The following is a 23634-nucleotide window of genomic DNA, read 5'->3' on the forward strand; positions in this document are numbered from 1 at the left end:
TATTACTGTATCCTTCCATGTTTGATTGCAAGTTACCTTTATAAATGAGAAAAGTTTGAACTTTCATCTCAAAATTTCTACTATTAGTTTTGATAGTTTAAACTAAGTTTATATTTTAAGCAATGATACTTGTTTTTCAGAAGAATCAGGGTTTGCAGATCTGCATTAAGTATAAGATGGTAAATTCCACTGGCACAGCTGTAGAGGCATCTGAAATATCATTCTAATGATTAGTACCATGAATGTATATCTCACACTACTTATAGGATAAGACACGTATGGTGGGAAAGATTCTACTACAGTAATAGCTGGGGATGTCAACACTCCACTTTCCTCAATAGAGAATCTATGCACAAAGAAAATAAAAATCACAATGCAATAGAGCCATACTGTAGAACAAATGAACCTAACAGACATTTATAGAACTTTTCATCTTATACATGCATAATATACTTTTTCTCAATAACACATGGAACATTCACCAAGAATGTACCTAATTATGCCACATTATAAAGCACTCTCAATAAACTCTAAAAAAGCCCTGAAAACTTGTCATGTATCTTCTCTGGTCACAATACAATAAATTAGAAATCAAAAATAGTAGGAAATGTGGAAATTGTACAAATATGTGGAAACTAAACAATGTGCTTCTGAATAACATATTAGACAATGAAGAAATTAAAGGAAAAATGTTTAAAAATTGTTGAAACAAATGAAAACAGCTTACTAAAAATCTTGTGGGATATATCAAAATAGTCTAATATGGAATATTGTAGCAATCAATGCCTGCATCAAAAAAGGAAAAGTATTTTAAGTAACCTACCCTTGCAAGTCAATGGGTTAGAAAGACCGAAGCAATTTCAAACTTAATATAAGAAAAGGAAAAATAAGTATTAGATCTGAAATACAAGTGAAGCTAAAATATACAAAAGATTAACAAAACAGAAAGTTAGCTTGTTAAGAATTTTTCCATTTTGTTTATCTACTTATCTATGCAAAGAAATAATACAAGACCCAAATAAATAAAATAGACAAAAAAATGGGTAGTATAGCTCATACAGAGAAGTATAGAGGATAATTATAAAACTATATGTCAATACACTTAAATATATAGAAGAAATGAAAAAAATGTCTGAGCACATATGACCAACCAGTATTAAACCCTGAAAATCCAGAAAATCTAAACAGAACAATAATGATAAAACAAAATTAATCACATTGATTACACAAAATTAATCAGAATTAAAAAGTTTCTCCACCAAAAAAAAAAAAAAAAATCCATGGACTGGAATGTTTTACTGCTTAATTCTACGTATTTTTTTTAAACTATCAGCACTCATTATACAAGACTAGCATTTCCCTGATACCAAAACCAGAAAAGGAGATAATAAAAGGAAAATGGCAAACTTATGTATCTGATGAACACTGATGCAAAAAATCTTAACAGTATAATAGGAGACGGAATCCAATAGCACCTGAAAAATGTTAGACACTTTGATCAAGTGAATGGTAAAGGAGGGTCAACATATGCAAGTCATAAAACTTGTTACATGATCAACTCAATTGACACAGAAAGAGCATTCAATAATATTTAACATCTCTTCATCATAAAATAGACTCTCAATCTATAAAGTATAGAAAAAGCATAGGACAACGAAATATAGGCCCTATATGAACAACCCACATTTAACATCATACTGAATGGGGCAAAAAATGGAAAGCATTTAATCTGGGGATCTGTAATAAGAATGCCCATTTCCACAAATCTTATTAAACATAATACTAGAGTCTTTAAAATTTAGAGTACTTAGGCAAAAACAACAACAACATCAAAAAGTAAAGCATCCAAATTGGAGAAGTCAAACTCTCCCTGTTGTAGATGTTATAATTTTATGTAGCAAAAGAAAAGAAAAGAAATCCTAAAGACTCTGTGCACACACACATAATTAAAAAGTTTCTTAAATAAGAAAATTTTTATTTATGTTGATCTTGTTTTATTCTTAGTCTAGTTAATGGTTTTCTAATTTTGTTTACCTTTTCACCAAATCAAATTTTGTTTTATTCATCTTTTCTATTTATTGTTTCAATTTTATTTCTGCTCAAATATTTATTATGTCATATGATGACTATGAATAGAAATAAAAAAAATAACAGAGAAAGGGGAACTCTCATGCACTACTATTGGTAATTAAACTTAATGGTGACATTATGAAAAGAAGTATGGAGATTTCTCTATATCTACCACATGATCCATAAATTTTATGATTATGTATATATCCAAGGGAAGAAAATCTGAATTTCAAAGTGATAACAGAATTTTTATGTTTATTGCAGCACTACTTACAATAGTCAAAATATCAACCTTGATATTCATTGATGAATAATGGATAAAGAAAATGTGGTATCTATATAAAAATAAATAATATAGAGCAATTAAAAATAAATACTGGATAGGATGGAGTATAGGGGAATAGAGAGAGGAAGATGAATGGGTAAAGGGGTGCAACTAGAAAGGAGCCATTACTTGGAATACTCTATTGCCCAAGAGGGCAACTATGTTGAAGACAAATATTTGTTTGTTTCAAAGTACCCAGTAGAGAAGTTTTGAATATTACCAGGAAAAATAAATGAAAATATTTGTGTTGGATATGTCGATTACACTGGTCTGATTATTACATATTATACACATATATTACCATGTCACCTTGTATTCTATGTATGTACAATTATAATATTTCTATTTAAGATAAGTAAATAAAAGCACAAGCATTCATTGAGATTCTATTTTATATAAGGTTTATTATATATATATTTATTTATTATCCATAGCAGATATGCATGTTAATTTTTAATTTCATGAAAAATTCAGCTTGAGAATTTTAATTAATTGGTGAGGGTCATTTATAAATATCAAAGTGAGAATAATAATTCAAGTTTGTCTCATTAACAAAATATACCTTTGATTTTACTTGCATTAGGATTGTTTCTAAGAACCAACACCAACTAGAGTATACACGATGTGCTGAATATAAAGGAGCTGCCCAGAGTGATCAGAGGCAGGATCATAAAGAAGTTGCCAGGCTGCCACAGCAGTCGCCTGTTGTGGTGTTCACAGTGTGCCTGGACCAGTGTGATTGAAAACGAGCAGAGAGAATTGTGGCCAAGGTGATCCAGGTGCCAGACAGAAGGGAAAAGGTCTCCCTTCATTGCTGGTGTCCCATGTTAACAACAGGAAAGATGCCAGTAACCAAGGTATTCAATGCAAGTAACCTACTCTCCAGGTATGATTCTTGCTAATTCACATCCTTTATGGTGAATATGTGGGGCAAGGGGAAGAACAGCCTTTGAACTCTAAAAGTAGAATTTTCAGAGGCACCTGAGAACCAGATATTCAGAAGAGATTGCAACTGCCCAAGCTATAAGGAATGTGGATCAAATCTCAAACAGTCATGGACAGAGTTCTAAAACTTAGCCATGACTAAATCACACCTACCCGAAATTCTAATTTAGACTCTGCAACATACCTGCTATAGGGGTATATCATTCATCAGCACACCTCAATGTATCCCATCCTTTACTGGGATATGGGAAGCTGAGAGTTATTAACAAGTTTTGGCTCCTGGCCACAACAGGTGGCAATTTTGTGAGAAACACAGGAGTGGGACTTAACTCCTAAATCATAAACCAAAGGTCGCAAAGCCATGATCCCCTCCCAAATACAAAGACAGGCACAAGAATATAAGAAATGAACATCCATTCTTACCAACAGTTTTGACCACCTCAGCAGAAACATTCTATTTCTCATTAAGGTTCATTCATCATTATCACTTTTCTTTTTCTAAATTTTAATTTATTTTTCAATTTTAATTATTTTAATGTTTTTCCAATCAGCATGATTATGTGTGTTTGTGTGTGTGTCTGTGTGTGAGGGGGGGTCCTTACTGCATTGATAGGTTTCAACCTATATATTCTCTAAAACTCCATCAAAACACCAAACCTAATAGTCATTGGGATAGAAGAGAACATGGAGATATAAGCTAAAGGCATTAAAAAATTCTCCAGTAAAACAATACCAGAAAATTTTCCTAATCATCTAAATGAGATAGAAATCTGCAAACAAGGCAGATACAGAACTCAGAATAGACAAAAATTTAAAAAACCACTTGAATATACATTACAATAAAAATTCCCCAAATAGAAAATAAAAATAAAATGCTGCAAGAGATAAATGTCAGGTCTCATTTAGAGGCTAACTAATAAGGCTCACTTCTGACTTCTCAAAACAGACCCTAAAATATAGGAGAGCTTGGAATGAGATATTCTACGCTCTAAAAGAAAACACTTTCTAGATAGATTGTTATATCAAACAAAGGTATCTTTCAGATTTGATAAGAAATAAAACTTTTCAGGAGGATAAGAGAATCTATGACCACTAAGCCCTTGCTACACAGAATTCTTAAAATTATACTACACATAAGAACTCAAAAACAAAATCCAAAGCTACCAACAGATGATGCTCACTAGAAGTGCCAAGGTATTCAATACAGAAAAGCTATTTTTTTCAAAAAAAATTGTGTAGAAATAACCAGAGTGACATGAAAAAACTAAATAAATTATAAGCTTCGCTTTATACATCAAATATTAGATGAACAGCAGTCCTAAACATTGTGATTTAAAAACATTGTGATTAAAGCGATGAAAAACTTTAGAAAAGATGGGAGAATAATCTTCACACTCTTTTCATAGATAAAAAGATAAATGATAATTTAAAAGTTTTTCTCTTATATTAGAACAATAAAAAAGGAAATCATAAGCTCTAAATATATATGCATAAAACCTGAAGAAAAGCTGCAATGCAATGAAATGTGGGTACACTTTTGAATACATACCCATCCTTATATGCTTCATTGAGTACTCAACATTTGAAAATTTACTGGGAGTGGGGGCAAGACACTGAGGGAGACACTGGACCCCAAATCCCACTAACAAGGTTTGTACCCCAATAAAACTTTGGCCAGGCAATAAGGTTTCCTGGAACTGAGAGTCATGGTTCTTTCGATAGGGCACGTTTTTGAGTTCCAGTTTTTGGTCTTCTAGGCTAAACCCTACTTTTGCAGGCTACATTGAGAGTGGTGGAAAGAGACTAAGGGGACTAAGTGATAAATCCAGGCAAAAACACACAAGAAGCTGTATGCCATCAAGCACAGTGGCATAAAATTCACATATATTGACAATTTTGCTCATAACTCATTTACATTCTGGGCCGTTTGGTACCACCAAACCATAAGAGTCAGAAAATATAATGCAACTATATGACTGGAAGGAGAAATTGTTGGTGAATGGTAATCCTAATCAAGGAGCCATGCTGAGGGTTTCTTAAATAGTTATGTTAAGCTAGGGAGCTCTATGCATTTTAAGATTCCCTTCTAGGATTAATATTCGTAATATGCTCTTAAGGTTTTGGAAGATGCTTTGGGTTATGTATTTTATCTCCTAAACTGAGATGTATTAACTAGTTCAGATAGTAGGATTTAGAATAGAAAAACATCCTCCCTTTGTGAAGTTAGGATAAAACTCTACTTGGTGCATTCAGGAAACAAAGCTGACAACATATCATCGAATTGATTCCCACACACATTTCCACATCTGAGCAGAAGTGAATGTATACTGTTCTCTGTCATACTGTCTGTGATCCCCCCCAGGGAGACTCAGCTCTTTACAATTTCTTGAATCATTGTTTCTTTGCACCCACCAAGCCTTTGTGCTTGCTAATTCTTCTCTTTGGGATATTCTTATACACTTTCATTGCTTGAGAGTTTCTTCTCCAAATTTTCTCTTCAGCATCATTCCCTACATACTTGACTATTTTCCCACATCCTCAGATAACTCAATCTGTTCCTTGTTCTTAGTCATCAGAAATTTTACATACAACTATTTTATAGTACAACTCACATTATACTGAAATTAAATCTACTTCAATATTCTTTCTGAATATTGTAATAATCATACTAAATGCCTCTTAATTTTACAAGTTTTTTTGTGTATCTGATCTATAGTACTCCAACAACACCAAACATAGCAATTGTTTAATAATTATTCACTCAATCAATAAATTGAAGTGAATGTATAGCATAACAAAATGAAGACACATCAGTTTAAACAGTTTTTACTATCTTAAGAAAAATCACCTGGCCAAAAACATTCTAATACTAACTCATAGCTACTTATCAATCATTTTTTTCAAGTCATGTTTAGCAGTTTAATGGTAGACAAAGCCAAGCTTATTCTTATATGAAGTAACATTAGGACTTCCATAGCCTAACCACCATAAGGTATTTTTTCCATTTCAACAAAAAATTTACAAGGAAGGGAGTTGTGAGAAAGAAGAGTAGAGACTCAGAAAGAAAAAAAAGTAAGGTCATTCTTCCCCAAATATAGAATGGAATGGTTATTTGCAGATTCCTGCAGGTGAATGTGGACAATGAAATCTAGTATGCCTAATTTTCAGGTCAATTCAGAGCTTTTCCTAGAGAGTTTTTAAAATCTTCTTGGTTGAGATATGAAAATTATATTCTGAGTGTCAGAGTTGTTAAGGGGAAAATTATACTCTGTATGTATATGGTACTTATATAACACAAGAGATTTTAGGAACATTCCAAAGGGTACAAAGAATATTAAAGAAATCTTAACACATGGTTAATAGTAAATTGGAATCTCTCATATCAAGCAAGGTCATCCTAAATTGAGATTAAGCCCTTCCAAGTTGCTTGCAAACACGTTCTAAAATGTTTCAAAGAGCAACCTTTTAAAAGTCATTTGCAGGCAGAAAATTTAATATCTGACATCAATTATTCCCTTCTAGGTGGTTGCCTATCTTGCTGACAAGCTCTTATTGTTGGTGCAAAGGATTTTTGTATGATGGTAAAAAAAAAGATATTAAAGCATTATTTATATTTAAGACTTTTCTATTGTTGCAGTTATTAATATATTTGAGAAAAGTTTGGGCAGCATAATTAAGAATTTAAAACTTAAAATATCCTCCTCCTGACTGTTGTTAAGCATTGCTAGTAAAAATTAATTATCTGCTTAAGTGATGAAATATAAAATTATATTTCTTTTTTGGGGGGGAATAGAGGAACATAAAAATAGCACTTAATCTTTCTGTTATATATCATATGTAATTTATTATGTATTTACCTGTATTGTGCTCTAATACTTGCCAAGGAATTCATTCAAATGTATTTTCTTAAAATTTATTAATACCATATGAATTTTTTCTACTTCTCTATTCATCTGTCAGAGTAAAGATTATCTCTTTATAAGCAAATGATTAATCTAACCAGGTGTTGGAGATGATCTAACTCCTTCCATGCTTAATACTCTCTGATTAAATAATGGTTTAGCACTCCATTGGGCTTATGGGTTAATTCTGTGATCACCAAATTAATAAAATAATTAATAAATAAATCAGTTTTTAACTAATATTATAGGTAGTGACATTATGATTTTGCTCAAAATATGATCAAGTTAGCTTTTAAAAAACAAAGTAAAACCAGATATTTCTTACAGACTTAGTTTGTCAAAATATAGACAAAATTCCTAAATAATTCACAAGTACATTATTAACCTTACTAACTATATTTTGGAAAACTGGCCTATATCCAATATGACTCCTGTACTCATTTTCATTGCATTCTGAAATGCCTGTTTATAAAAGCTTTTTTTTTCTTTTTAACTTCAAAAATATGTCAATATGTGTTTTCTTTCCATTAATGGTGAATGGACCCAGGGGTACTCTACCACTGAGGCACATCTCCAGTCTCACTAAATTGCTGAGGCTTTCCTTAAACTTGTAGTTTTCCTGACTCAACCTCCAGAGTCACTGGGAATACAAAAGTGTGTGACTGAGCCTTACTGAAATGCAAACTTTTGACATAGAAAGTCTAGGAGCTAAAAGTTAGTTCAGGGTCCTGACCCACATCTGTTACTCTCTTCTAAGTTGTATTATAAATCTTACATCTTCTCCTTATTTTGCTATAAATTGAGCATGTATGCAGAATGAACAAATAAACTGTAATGAGATTATTACCTTGCCCCCTTTCTGAAATAAAAAAAAAAAATGGTGGGGAAAATTCTGGAAGAAAACAATTTCATGAGCATGGATATTCATGGATTTTCATAGTAGGCAATAACTAGAGTTTTATGTACACTCCCACATTAATAGAACCTTATAAATAAGTCTTTATAAACAGAAAAAAAAAAGATTTTCATGTGTTAGTCTCTATATCCTCCCCTAAATCCTGTGGTGTTGGGATTCCCTGACATTTCCTAATCTGAAAACATAACAATAGAATAAATTCAGTGAAATGTCTATTAAAATTTCTATTATATATAAAGTGTTTGACATACTTTATGCCAAAAAGTAAGCACTCAAAAAAACATTGGGAATTAAAATTATTTTAAGCTTTTTATGAAAGATTACACATATTCCCTTGCTTTATAACATTTAATAACAATTTTTAGTCATTTTGGCCTGTTTATATGCCACTGAGAAATTGAGAGCCATTTAATAAAATTTAGAAAGTGTTAAGTAGTCATAATTTATTCAAATGATCTATCTAAATTTTACTCTATTTCTACTTGTTTTAAGGTGAGGGTGATATCAAGGAAACTAGCATTTATGTCAAATACCCTTTCTGCCTCTTCAACTTTACTTTCAAACTTATCGAAAAATCTGATCAGGGTGCGCATGATCAGACATTTGACAGATGCTTGCCTTTTTCAAGGTGAATCGTTTTTATTAAAACATATTGTTCATGACATTTTACCCTTAAAGTTTGGCATTTCAGAGTTCAGAGACTACTACTTTTCTTGCTAAAAATAATATTAGAAAGTGACTCTTACCAAATAATAAACACCTGCCATTGTATATATATAGAAGAAGGAAGTGAAATACTTTTCATGTCAAAGATTCAATTCCCTTTTTCTTTTTTATGATCAAAACCACTAAACACCTTACATGTCCTATAAATGTAACAATACTTCATTGCCTTGCCTCAGATTTCGAACCTTATATCATTCTACTTCAAATCTTTCCAAGCAGGTACGGGACTCATTATTTCCCTTTTCTAAAGAAACATCTTAGAGGTTTGCAAAATGAATTGCCGGACAATTTTGAAAGTATTCTATTCTTAATAAAGGTAAAAGAAATTCTGAGCTCACACTAAATAAAGAAAATACAAATACAACATAATGCAAAATATGAATTAAAAATAAATATGTTTAGGTCTGTGATTAAGCCTAGAAATACCATTGTTTTATACTCATACATTTAGTATGATGTAAATAATAATTATTTATTTTTAAGACTTTTTTTCCAAAACGACTTTTTGAGAGAGAGAGAGAGAGAGAGAGAGAGAGAGAGAGAGAGAGAGAGAGAGAGAAGAGAATTTTTTAATAGTTTTCGGTGGACACAACATCTTTATTTTATTTTTATGTGATGCTAAGGATCAAACCCAGTGCTCCGTACATGCTAGGTGAGTGTGCTACAGCTTGAGCCACATTCCCAGCCCCAAAACAACTTTTTCATATAATAGTATCTCTGCATATAAAATAATAACAATGAATTGTCTCTAAAATCATTCTTTCCCCTATACACAAATAAATCATTATTAATGTATATATGGATAGATAGATACAGATAGATAGATAGATATAGATATATTGAAATATATACATTGAAATATATTTGGTGAATTGTATGGTAAGAAGAGGAAAATAATTTTAAAAATGAAAAACAGAATAAATATACTGTTCACTTACTCAGAATGCTCCCTCTGACAAATAAAAAAAATAAATATCAGGAACAATACTTTACTCATCAAACTTCACAGCAAACCTATATATTTTAGTGTTCAATTCATAAGTCAATTCAAGAAACATTTAATAAACATACCTTGAATCCTGACCTCATGGATGACCAAGTCATGTTTCTTGACATCAAATATTCACAGTGTACTAGGATAGATAGACTTGCAACCAGTTAAGTGTATTAAAATATGTTAGAATGTAAGAGTAAAAGTACACATGGATTATAATTGGAAATTGGAAAGAGATTCATATTGCTTTACCACAGGAAAAAAGAGGGGAGAACCTAATTAAGTGCCAGTCTACCATGAAGCCAGTGTGAATTGAGGATTCAAGGATAACAAGAATTTGATAAGGTCTTTCTAGGCAATACAAAACTTATACAAATGTGGAGAGCTGGAACTTGTTACACTACTGCTGGAAGATGAAGTATGAAGGAATAAGTGGTGGAAAATGAATTTGACATGAGCTAGAACAAAGAAGGCCTTTTCCTACAATACAAGATATTCTAGGCCTTGACCCACTATAATGGTCCATTTTCTATTACTATAATGATATGCCCAAGGCTGGGTAATTTATTAGAAATTAGGAATGTTTTGGCTCATGATTCTGTTTCAAGTCTTACTGCCCACTACCAGTGATGGCCCTTTGAGTAGTCACAGTCTCAAGGTGTCTCAGGGTATCACTTGGCAGGAAATAGGGAGGGCATAGATGCATGTCTATGTCTATTTTTACTCCAACCTCTTATAGACACAAGCATTCAGTCTTGAGGACTCCACCCTGGTGAACTTCTAATCCTCATCATCTCTCAAAGGCCTCACTTCCAAACACCATAAAGGAGCATGTTTTCAGATTCTCAATACTTCACAATAAAGATAAAATTCTACATCATGGTGTGTTGTCCTTTTAATGTGACATTGAGTTTAGTCTGATAGGATTTTGCTAAGGATGTTTTAATGTATGTTCATCAGGAATTTTGGTCTGTGATTTTATATTCTTGTAGTGTTCTTTCCTCACTTTAGCATAAGGGTGATGCTGGCATGTAAGATAAGTTTGTAAGTGTCTGTCTTCTCAAACTTTTTAGAGTATGAGAATGGTTTATGTTAATTCCTCTAAAATTTCTTGATATAATTTTTTTAATGAAGGCATCTGGTCCTATTGGGAGGTTTTAAAATTCTACTTCAATCTCATTACATACCGGTCTACTCACATTTTCTATGCCTTCATGATTCAGTACTGGAAAGTTCTGTTTCTAGGAATTGATCCCTTTCTTCTAAGTTATTGGAGTGTCTAATGTTCAATTGTTCATAGTACTTGCTTATGATTTTGTATTTCTGTGATTCTTAATGTTTCTCTTTCATCCTTTATATTTTTTTTAATCCTCTCTTTTTTCTTGGCTAGTATAGCCAAAATTTTGTCAATTTTGTCTTTAAAAAAAAACAAATTAATAATTTAATTGTTAATTTGCTTGTCTTTCTAGTCTCTATTTCATTTATTTCTGATATTATATTTTATTCCCTCTGCTATTGTTGCATTGGTTTGATAGAAAACTGTATTTTTTCTAGTTTCTTGAGACATTAAGATCTTTATTGAGATATCAGGATATTCATTTACCTCTTTATTTTAAATGTAGGTATTTATCAAATTTCAATCTAAACTTCTTTTGATGACAGATCCCAAAATACTATGATATTATGATTCAATTTTCATTTGTTTCAAGATACTTTTTTATTTTCTTTGATTTCTTTATTCATCCATTGATATTTCAGAAGTATGATGTTTTTAATTTTTTAAGTATGATGTTTAATTTTGAGAGAGAGAGAGAGAGAGAGAGAGAGAGAGAGAGAGAGAGAGATTATCCAGTTTTTCCTGTTACTGACTTTTTATTACACACTATTGTTTTTGGAAAAGACTTAAAGAGACATGATTTCAGTCTTCTGGAAACGTTAAGACATTTTTGGGGACCTAACTTATTTTTACTGATAATGTTCCATATGAACTTAAGGAGAATGGATATTCTCTACTGTTGAGTGAAGTGTTTTGTATATTTTGTTAGGTAATTTTGTTCTATTGTGTTATTAATGTCTTATCATTCCTTAGTGATTTTTATGTTTGGATGACCAATGTTGAAAGTGAGATATTGAAGTCCAATACTACTACAACACACCTGTTTCTTCTTTCAGAACAGTAAGTAATTACTTTATATATTCAGGTGCTCAAAAGTTTCATGCATACATATATTCAATTATTGTGGCCTCATATTGAATTGTACCCTTTATTATTTTTAGCAACCCTCTTACATTGTGACAGATTTTGAGGCAATGTCCCTCTTTCCAACACAGGGTAAGTGTTTAGCCATTATTTTAAATATTATTCCTGCCCCCTTTGTTCTCTTCTTTTTCTGGGACTTCTCTAAAATATATATCTTTATGTGATGGTGCTTTGTAAGTCCTGAATACCTTCTTTGATTTTCTTGTTCTTTTTGTTATCTCTTAATTCACTAATTTATAATAATCTGACCTCAAGTTCACTGATTCTTTCTTTTGCATGACCCAGTCTACTTCTGAAGATATCTTGAATTTTTGAATTTTTTTGTCTTATTATTCAGTTCCAGGATTTCTGTTTTATTCACTTGTATTTTAATATTTTAATATACTTCTCATTTTATTCACATACTGTTGTCCTGATTTTAGTTCTCTCTTTTGTCTTGTGTCTTATTGTGATTCTTAAGATAATTAAGAGTTTTTTGTCAGGAAGTTTTTACATCTTTGTTGTTTTTTTTTCTTTGTGTGTGTGTGTGTGTGTGTGTGTGTGTGTGTGTGTATGTGGTCGGTTACTGAGCCTATGTCTTCATTGTTGACATCCTATTTGCCTGGATCTCAGGATCCACAAAATTTTGATGGAGCTTGCATTTGAAGGAGAAAATGCTTCCATTTTTTTTGGAGACTGACATATGCAAGTACACACTTTCTCCTGTGTGTTAACAGAGGAGAATGAATTTTCTTTCGTATTGTAATTATGTCAGTTTAGAGTCAGGTCATTTGTCTGCTACTATGCCCACTAAAGGTCTGCAGTTGGAAAACCTTTACCAGGAGTTGATCAAATGTAGACCTTGCCTGGTTCTGGGGTAGACAGCATATTTCTCAGTAGATTTAGTGCTGGGACAAGGGTCTACTTCAGGATGTGCAGTTAAGTCTGCAGTGGAAAATCTGCTACCAGATATGTGGATATGTATGGCTCCTTTCTGGTCACTGGACAGATTCTGGGTGGTTAGGACTACTCTCAGACTATGGCCAAGTAGGACTAGAACAGGTTATAGGTCCGTTCAGGTTCCATGGTTGGTCTAAGGTTTGCGTGTCTGTCTTTTGGAGTATGTCTCCCATCAGGCCTCTGAGGGGACAGGGCTGCTCCTAGTCCAGGACTGAGAGGGGGATGGGATTGAGTTACTAGGCCACAGTCAGGTGCATAAACAGGGTTGCTGTCAGTGGGACACTCACCCAAGACTGGATGGAAATTTCTCCTCTGAGTTCCTCCTTGGCAGATAGTACTGGTATCAGGATGAGGACCCAAAAGGGATGTAGCTAAGTCTGCAAGGCAATGGACTATTCAAAAGTCTGTAGCCAGTGCCATCTTTGGTAAGTCTGCCATCTAGATGCAGCCCTGCCTTTTTAAATCAGTCCTCCTTAGTCTTGTGCACACCCACAGTTTTAAGGCTCTTTTCCTGGATATCAAAGCTCCCACAAATGTACTTTTGTCTATATATAATGGTGAAATTATTGGTGTTTCAGGGGGTATACACATCAGGAAACTATTATACTATCATCTTGCTCTAGATTTACTATATTTTGTGTCAGAAACCTCATAGAAACAAGAAAATTTTAATTTTAACTTATTAACTGTCCTTTATTTCACAATCTACATATGAGGAAAGCTAAGGCCTGAGAGTGCACAGTAATTTGACAAACAGGAAATAATCATTTGATTGGAAAATTAAGACTAAATTATTAGTCTCTGGATTTTGAATCTAGTAGTCTGTGCAGGGATGAAAATGCTAATACATAGATTTCTGAGATATGGCATATTTCATTTTACTGAAGATCTTTTCTCTATTTCTCTAATATGACCAATAAACTGTAGGGAGAAGACAGTTTTATGTTAAGGAAAGAAGAATCCACTAATTGATAATTTCAGAGAAAATTATTTGGATGGAAAATAAAATTTGGAGGGAGAGACTTTACACATTCACTTCATGTAGCAAGATCTGGAGAAAGGGGGAAGGAATAAGAATTGAAGATAAGCATACATTTTCAGGAGTTGTTGGGACTCTGACCACTAAATTCACAGAATGAATGCACTGAAAGGATACAATGAAATATAAAGAAGAGTTTACCTTATGAAATCTGTGGTTATTGGTTAGCAAGATGATGGGCACACTATTTTCCAACCCTGTTCTTGGTATAAGCACTTACTGGATTGTAGTAACATCAGTCACCAGGCCTCAGAAGGGCAGTTCATTTGTTGAATGATCCGTTTGCATAGGCAGATTCCCCTTGACATCCTGCAGCACATATTGCCAGGGCAGATTTTCTCCTGGTATCCCATGACTTGAACGTGGGGAAGTGTTAAGAATGGTGAATGACAAGCTTACCTGTCTACAGTATGGAAGAGAGATGAATCTTGTGACGCCACCAGCCTAAGACCAAAAGAAAGGAACAGCTGAATCCCAAAGGGGTTGTCAATACTAAGGGAAGCAAATAGAATTGAATATGTGCCTAACACAGCCATGTTGTTCAACTGAGTCAGTCCAAAATAGACACAAGTAGATTTAATTTCATTGATATGCAGATATTCTTTCTCATATTTGTAGTTCCACAGCATTTAAAATGTGACAGAAAAGCAGCAAAAAACAAAACAAAAACAAAAACAAAACAAAAAAAACCCAGAGGACAGAAATTTAAACCTGCAGTTGGAATAGTATAATAAATTGGGTATTTGTCTAAAAGAGTCACTAGATTCAACTAAATGCTCCTATAAGGAAGCATGATGAAATCACTTGATCAGAAACATGAAAGATCATTTTTTTTTCAACCAACTACATGTTTATCAAAACAAGCCTCATTATTTAGATGTGCAAAGCCTGAATTACTGAATCCAGTGATCAATTTAATCCATAAAAAAATACAAGACTCAAAGTAGTAGCACAGCAAAGTGAAGATAAATATCTTAGTCATTTCAGGACTGTAGAACTCAAACTTTTGGTTGTACATGAAAAAAAAAATCACAAGCTTTCTTATTATACTAAAATAAATAAGAATTCTAATAGAACATCATGTACAATTTAATTTAAGTGTTTTTACTAAAAGTTTAAATTCATACATTCAAAATTTGTGAACTTGTGTAAACCTAACAAAGTATTAAAGTCCGTTTTATTCATGAGCATTGCTAATCAAAAGAGTTTGTAGAAGAATAATGGTGGAACATGATCAATTCACAATGAATGAATATATGGGGTTATCAATGAATTTTATTATTTTTTATAGTTAATAAGAGTTAATAATTATGATCACAAATAAAATGTTTTTAAGGCCAAAATTAATGCTGCAATGTAAAAAAGGTTATAAAAGTTTTAGGAAAATAATAAATTATAAACAATTTTTTTAAATTCATAAAATTATACTTTACAAATTTTAAATTTATTAAAATTATTTTAAATTTCTAACTATATATACATATTACACATTATCTTATATTTAGTAACTAGAAATTATCACACAAAATATCTCATATCTTTTTACCACACCACTTCATATCTTATCCCCATTTTCTTGTTTCCAGTAATGGCATCTCTGTCACTCAGTTTTTTAAAGTAAAAAGTTTTATATTTGTCTTTTTATCTTCATTCTTTTATATAGATTCCATTCAGTTGTTTTTTTAATATCATATCAACTTTCAACACAGTTGTTTTTATATCTAGCTTTATTTACCTTAGTTTAATGCAGTTGCTACCTCTACTTTATTCCTCACCTGGGTTAATGGAATACCTCCATAATAGACTCTGCAATTTGACTTTTCCCATTTTAGCATATCTTCTATTGTTCTAAATTTCCTCACATGATATTCTTGCTAAAAACCTACATGTGGCTACGTGATAAAACCCAAACTGGCTAGACAGAGACAAAGAAACTGAAAAATATGACTCCAAACTGTCATTTAAGCATTATGTTCAAATACTTCATCAATTTCCATTACAATTTTCTCAAAATTCTCCTTTTAGGTCACATTCTTCCTTCAGGTACTAAATTTTCTACTTATTTGTGAGTCCCAGATGTAATGTACATTTTTCCCCCTTTTCCCAAGAGATGGAAAGATGGGTATTCTCCCTAACCATCATTTCCTAGTATGCATTATTTACTCACCATTCTTTTGTAGTTTTATTCTAATACCACTGTTTCATTAGACTAATATGAGATTGACATTCCGGAAAAAAAATTCAATTTTTGCTTATTGGTAACATGTAACAAACATCCTGTGTATAGTATATTTTAAATAAATTTCTTGAAAGCACAAAGTGTCTGTTCAAATTAGAGTATTAATTAAATGAAAAAAAAACTTTGAAAATTATACATACTTGAAATATCTATCTTAGGAGTAATAAAGAAGTACCAAAATCAACAACAAAATATTGATTCAAAAGTGTATTTGGGGGCAAATATTTTCTATATTGCTTTTTAACATGTATTAATTAACAAGAACTCCAAGTGTGAATTCAAAACATAAATGAGAAATGAGAATTGACAAGTTTATCAAATGTTACTTTTGATTAAGAAAATACAAAATGAAGTAATATGCATTTGCAGATTAAACTATAACATTAATATTTTCATTAAATTATAACAAACATTCAGCTTATCACTACTTCAGCCTTACATAGCTGTTTGGTTCTGACAGGATTCATAAGATTCCTTTATTAACAAACATAAACAGCAGTAGTAAAGTTAGTATTACCTATTATTTGTTGAAAATTTACTTTTGGCAGAAAATAAAGACTACTTTTATCTAAGACACTTTAATGAATGGATTCTTTCATTAAAATTATACTTTTGTATTCTTTTCATTATATTTTCAAATAAGAGTTGAATTTAATGTTCTTATCTACAAATTCACCATTTTAAGGATTAAGTCTTATAAATATTTCTTCAACCTTTAACAGAAAATGGATCCCACATAAATGCATTGACCCCACAGATGCCGTGATCAAAATGCTTCATAGTACCATAACAATCATTAACATTATATCTTGAAAGACTACATGATAAATAAAAAAGCTTAATATTGGGCTGGGGATGTGGCTCAAGCGGTAGCGCGCTCGCCTTGCATGCGTGCGGCCCGTGTTCGATCCTTAGCACCACATATCAACAAAGATGTTGTGTCCACCGAGAACTAAAAATAAATATTAAAAATTCTCTCTCTCTCATCTCTCACTCTCTCTTTAAAAAAAAAAGCTTAATATTATATCAACAGTAAGGAATATCGCAACTCATGTTTTAACAAAATAAGTCAAGATTATTTTAAATCTTATTCATATGTTTAGAACTGTACATTTTCTTTCTGGTACAATATCAGCCTTATGTTGCCCACTCACCAATTATCACCTTAAAGAGTTACTATAGGTGAATCAAGTAGTTCACAGTCAGCCTACAATCACTTGTCCATGTTTCTTTGTGTCAAATTGGTTTTGCTCTCAGATCCCTTTAGCTTTTTACCTCCATATTTATTCACTTGCTTTTTTGTCCAGGTGAGTTGGCATGAATTCAGTGGCAGAATTTGGATGATTAATAGAGGTCCTGAATCTCCTAGAAAACTACTTTTTTATCAATAAATTAAGCAACACACACTTTCACAGAAATTATTTCAAACTTTAACAGAATAAATTATCCTTGAGCCCTCTCAGGCCCAGAGAAATATCATTCAAGCTCAATGGAAAATAATTTAATCATATTTTGCTTAGACTTGCTGGTGTTTTTTATTGTTGTTGTTGCCGTTGTTTTCTTGTTTGTTTTTTGGTGCAGCTGTGGATTGAACACAGAGACACTCTACCACTGAGCTACACCCACTTAAGTTTACTTTTTAATTATAAGTAGGTTACCTAAATATTTTAACAGAAGAATGTTTATGTTATACTTTTTAAATCTAGGTATGTTATGGCTTTAAAGTATTCCATAAGTTTTACAATGGTGTATAGTCTGTTATTCTAAGAGATTAACTCATTTTACCAATTTTGACAAGTTCATGGCCTCACATATTAATTTACATTAATATATAATACATATTTACATTAATATTAATGAAATTATTTGCAATTAATTTTTCTGCCCCTTATCTCATTTTAAAAATTCTCATATACTTTAAATTACATTTTTATTGTTTATAATCAAAATGATAATAGTGTTTATTAATATATTTTGAAAACTGCTAGTATAATTTACTGTATTTTGATTCTATGGGCTGAACTGGGCCTCTTCAAATTTCATATTTTGAAGCCCTCACCCTATGCCTTGATGTATCTTGGGATAAGGATTTGTAAAAAGTAATTAAATTAAAATTATTTGTCATGATAGACCAATATCCAATCTTTTGATAGTAGACTGAAACAGACAGGCGGTAATAGAGATGACTGTATGAAGAGACACAGAAGCAAAGTAGAAGCCATCTGCAAGCCAAGCAGACAGGCCTCCAGAGAAACAAAACCTGCAATCACCTTCAACTTGGTCTTCTAGCTTTCAGAACTATGGGAAAGCAAACCTCTATAGTTTAAGACCGCCAGTCTTTTTTTTTTTTTTTTTTTTTTTTTTTTTTTTTTTTTTAATGACAACCCTAGCAAACTAATACCATATGTTCTATTAATGTGTGAGTGTTAATCATCTTTACCCGGAGTCCTTGTTTTCACTGGAAATAGCATGAGAAAATATGAGGTTTCTGAACAAATAAATATAAAAATTCAGCTCAGCTATTTAACAACAGTTGGATTTACCAAAATTCTCTGAACTTCTACAATATCATTTATGGCATCCATCTCCTGAGAGTTATAAAAATTAAATAAGCTTATATATAGTAAGTTAATTGAAATAATTATTTTCTCTGCCTACTTTAATAAGGGAAAAGACGTTGTTTACTTTGGGAAACTTCTGTTGACTATTACCAAAAAATTTTACCTTTCATGTTAAAGTTGTTTAAGAGATGGACCTTTATTTTGTTTCATTTCCTCTCAGCAACCTTTTTGAATAGTTCTCATATATTCATAGTTATATGTTTTAAATCTCTGTGCTCTACATTGACAATAATTTTTAAAACACTGAAAATCACTAATAAATCACAACATTAAATAACACTAATAACATTGAAACTTATAGATATTCGGTGTTTATGTTTCAGAATTCATATGACTCAAAGAACTTTGTTTTTAACCCATTATTTTTCTTCCTGTTCTGTCTAATCAAATTTTAAGGTATTTCCATTAAATTAACAATATTGTATCTTAGCCATTATTCATGTGTTCAGTTACAACATAGGGCTAGTAGTTACAGTATTGAATAGACCAGACATATAAAATATTCATGATCTCAGGGAGTTTTATTAGACTGCTGCTAATCAATAGTAACTTCAATTAGCACACAAAGTTGATGCTCATTTTCTGTAAACTTTTAGTTTTAATAAAATAATATCCATATCACAGTTCTCTGTGTGGTTAAGTATTAAAAAGTAAAATTTTGAAGTTTTCTTTTTAATACTATTATTAGAAATATGTCAGTTAACTTGGCTTCATTTCCTTTTTGATAACAATGGAAGTAGAAAATTAAATAATGTTTATTAAAACTCCCTCTGGTACTCAATACATCAAAAAAAATGCATTTACCATGATCAGATATCAAAGGAGAAGAAGAAAATAGAGCATTCCTATTAATTAATAATATTAAAATGTCCATCCCTTCATATAAATTTTTATTATATTCTGCAACTTACAGCATTACAACAATGATATAGACATATTTCATCTAGATTAAAAATGAATGAGAATGGATACTCAGGATAATCAGGAAGAGCCTTTGCTGAAAAGAAATGCTTTACAATGCTGTTACTTTTCACTTTTTAACTGACACTTACATATGAAAATTAAAATAATATATCAAGACCTAACTCTTATAATTTCTTCCTAGAACTGTAGTATTGGTACCATAAATATAGATATACTAATATTGTATTATGATAAACTAGTATACATTGACAAACTTTGTTTTATTCATTTTTTAAGTAAGTAGGGTTTATGTACTGAGCATATTTAGCTGAAAAATGAACAAGAAATATAGATTTCTATGTTCCATCACTCCTACATCTCAGTTTCAACTATTATTAATGTCTTTCATTAATGTTGTTCATTTATTTTAATTCATGAGCTAATATTGATATATCATTATAAGTAAAATTTGGTAGTTTATGGTAAGGTTCTCTGGTGTATATTATAAGACTATTCACAATTACATTACTCTATATTATTGAGTTCCAATTGAGCCTAACTGAATCATTTTCCAACAATGCCCTATTGTGATTACTGAAAGGCTCCATATTAATCTCTATATTTATGACAATAATGCATTAATTTCTAGAACACAATCAAGCTTTTCCAACTATGTCTAGAAGCATATTTTAAAAAATTGACTCTTTATCTATATGTATCCTGTTCACATAAACAAAACCCAAAATAAAACCTTCATCTCATAGAACACACAGCATCCTTTCACTCAACGTTTCTCATACAGAAAATTCAGCAGTCACTCACAAAAATACCTGCACTATTTTACTTTAAACTATTTTCTAAGGTGATCTTTTAAAGAAGTTTTTGAAAGAACTTTTAAAGAGGTAGAATCTTGGAAAAATATAGCATTTTATACCATCAACTACTCAACGATATTCTAGTCTGTCAGTAAAATAAGGCTCTCATATTTTTTCCGCCATAAATTTCAGATCTGAGTTTGAGTGAAAATAAAAATTATTGTCAATACTAGAAAAAGTCCATGAAAAAAGAAATAAATTGCCTTCATCCTATATTTTTCTTTTTGTATGTTTTCTGAAATGGTTACAAGTTTTCTTCTGAACTCATAAGACATTATGGATAAACTGCAGTTCAAACAACAGTAGCAAAATATGTTTGTTTATAATCATTAGCTTAAAAAAACTATTCACACAACATAAGCATTTTTCCTTAAAATAATAAGAAAAATAATTTAATCATACTGACAACCAGTCAATATGTAGGAAATTATTGGATTTACATGCTTTCTAAATTGTTTAATCTCCTTATAAGTAATACAGATATTAAATGTTTTCTAGCACTGGATCCAGTATAGGATGTAATCTTATTCCAATTGAAATATTTATTTTGGATATAAAAGTCTTTAAATTACTTATTCTTGTCAGAAAAGGGAATTTAGCAAGGCAGAGAAAGCAGGCCAAGCCCAGCAGTCCCTGAGCACCAGACTTACAAAACGGGAGCACTTCTACTCAGTGAGGTAAAATAACAAAGGATCCTCACTGAAAACCTAATATTTAACTGTAATAAAAAAATCATAAAGGTACAGAATCCAGTTACTTGAATATAAGAAATAATACCTTACATACATGCTACATTCTTCACCATCAGAGGGTGATGGGGAGCACAGACAATGTTATATTCCATGAAGGTATAATATATCAAAATACATGCTATTGTCATGTATATATAAAAATAACAAAGAAAAAAAAGAAAGAGGAAAAAACATGGCCAGCAAATAAAGGAATTTAAAAAATAAAGAAAAATTGACCTAGGGAAACCTGGGGTTTACATAGGAAGGCTGATGTTAATGGATACAGATTTTTATATAGGGTAAGCACCTCAATTAAAACAAATCCAAAATAGTCCCCTGTGGTGACTCACTGGTGGCTAGGTGAGGAGCAGCATAAGGAAGGTGGCTAAAAATATAGACATGCCATTGCTTTTGACCACCACAGCAGAAATAAACCCTTTTATCTCTCACAAAGATTTTTTTCTTTATTTCCTTCATGTTCTTAGTTTTTTTTTTTTTTTTGCTCTCTTTAAGTTTTAATATATTTTACAATTTTTTTCAAGCATTATTTTATCACATTTATTTTATTGTTCTTTACCCTTTTTCTTCTTTTTATTATGTGCGATTTTGTGTGTATGTTAATGTTTGTGTTTCTGTGATTATGTATGCTCTCACTTCAAAGATGTTATATAACTTTACTTACACATTAATAGCTCTCTCCTGCATGTGTTCATTATTTACCCTAGATTAGACTTAGGTGAGGGTCAAGTTGTTTCAATCTTACATTTGCTGGTTCTTTTATACCTGAGTTCTGGGCCCTCCTATCTTCCTTCTTCACTGTCTTCCTCCAATAACAACAAAAACTTCCTATTCTCTCCTTCTCTCTTGCTTTTTTTAAAATTTCTTATTGATTATTTAAAGCATTACATAGCTCATGATATATCATCTTTCATACATTTGACTCAAATTGTGTTTTGAACTCCCATTTTCACCCCAAATACAGATTGCAGAATCACATCTGTTACATATTCACATTTTTACATAATGCCATATTACTGACTATTGTATTCTGCTACCTTTCCTATCCCCTACTATCCTCCCTCCCCTCCCCTCCCCTCCCATCTTCCTCTCTACCTCCCCTGCTGTTGTTCAGTTCTCTCCCTTTTTTTTCCCTCCCCCTTTCCCCTCATGACCTCTTATAATTTTATGTATCATTGAAGGTCTCCAACCATTTCCATATGCTTTCCCTACTCTCTCCGTTTCTCTCCCCCCATTCGTCTTTGTTTACTATAGTCTTTTCCTCATGCTCTTCCTTCCTGTTCTGTTCTTAGTTGCTCTCTTTATATCAAAGCAGACATTTGGCATTTGTTTTTTAGGGCTTGGCTAGCTTCGCTTAGCATAATCTGCTCTAATGCCATCCATTTCCCTGCAAATTCTATGATTTTGTCATTTCTTAGTGCTGCATAATACTCCATTGTGTATAGATGCCACATTTTTTTTATCCATTCATCTATTGAGGGGCATATAGGTTGGTTCCACAGTCTAGCTATTGTGAATTGTGCCGCTATAATCATTGATGGAGCCGTATCCCTATAGTGCGCTCTTTTAAGGTCCTCAGAGAATAGTCCCAGAAGTGCGATAGCTGGGTCAAATGGTGGATCCATTCCCAGCTTTCCCAGGAATCTCCATACTGCTTTCCAAATTGGCCTCACCATTTTGGAGCCCCACCAGCAGTGTACAAGTGTACCCTTTTCCCCACATCCCCGCCAACACTTATTGTTGTTTGAATTCATAATGGGTTATTTGTTATCTTATTGTTTAATTTTTTGAGTTCTTTGTACATTCTGGATATTAGGGCTCTATCTGAGGTGTGGGGGGTAAAAATTTGTTCCCAGGATGTAGGCTCTCTATTTACCTCTTTTATTGTTTCTCTTGCTGAGAAAAAGCTTTTTAGTTTAAGTAAGTCCCATTTTTTTATTCCTGTTATTAACTCTTGGGCTATGGGTGTCCTATTAAGGAATTTGGAGCCCGACCCCACAATATGTAGATCGTAGCCAACTTTTTCTTCTATCAGACGCAGTGTCTCTGATTTGATATCTAGCTCCCTGATCCATTTTGAGCTAATTTTTGTGGATGGCGAGAGAAAGGGATTCAATTTCATTTTGTTGCA

The sequence above is a fragment of the Spermophilus citellus genome (genome assembly GCF_964194105.1).
Source record: "Spermophilus citellus genome assembly, chromosome: 11".
In the NCBI taxonomy this organism is placed as follows: domain Eukaryota; kingdom Metazoa; phylum Chordata; class Mammalia; order Rodentia; family Sciuridae; genus Spermophilus; species Spermophilus citellus.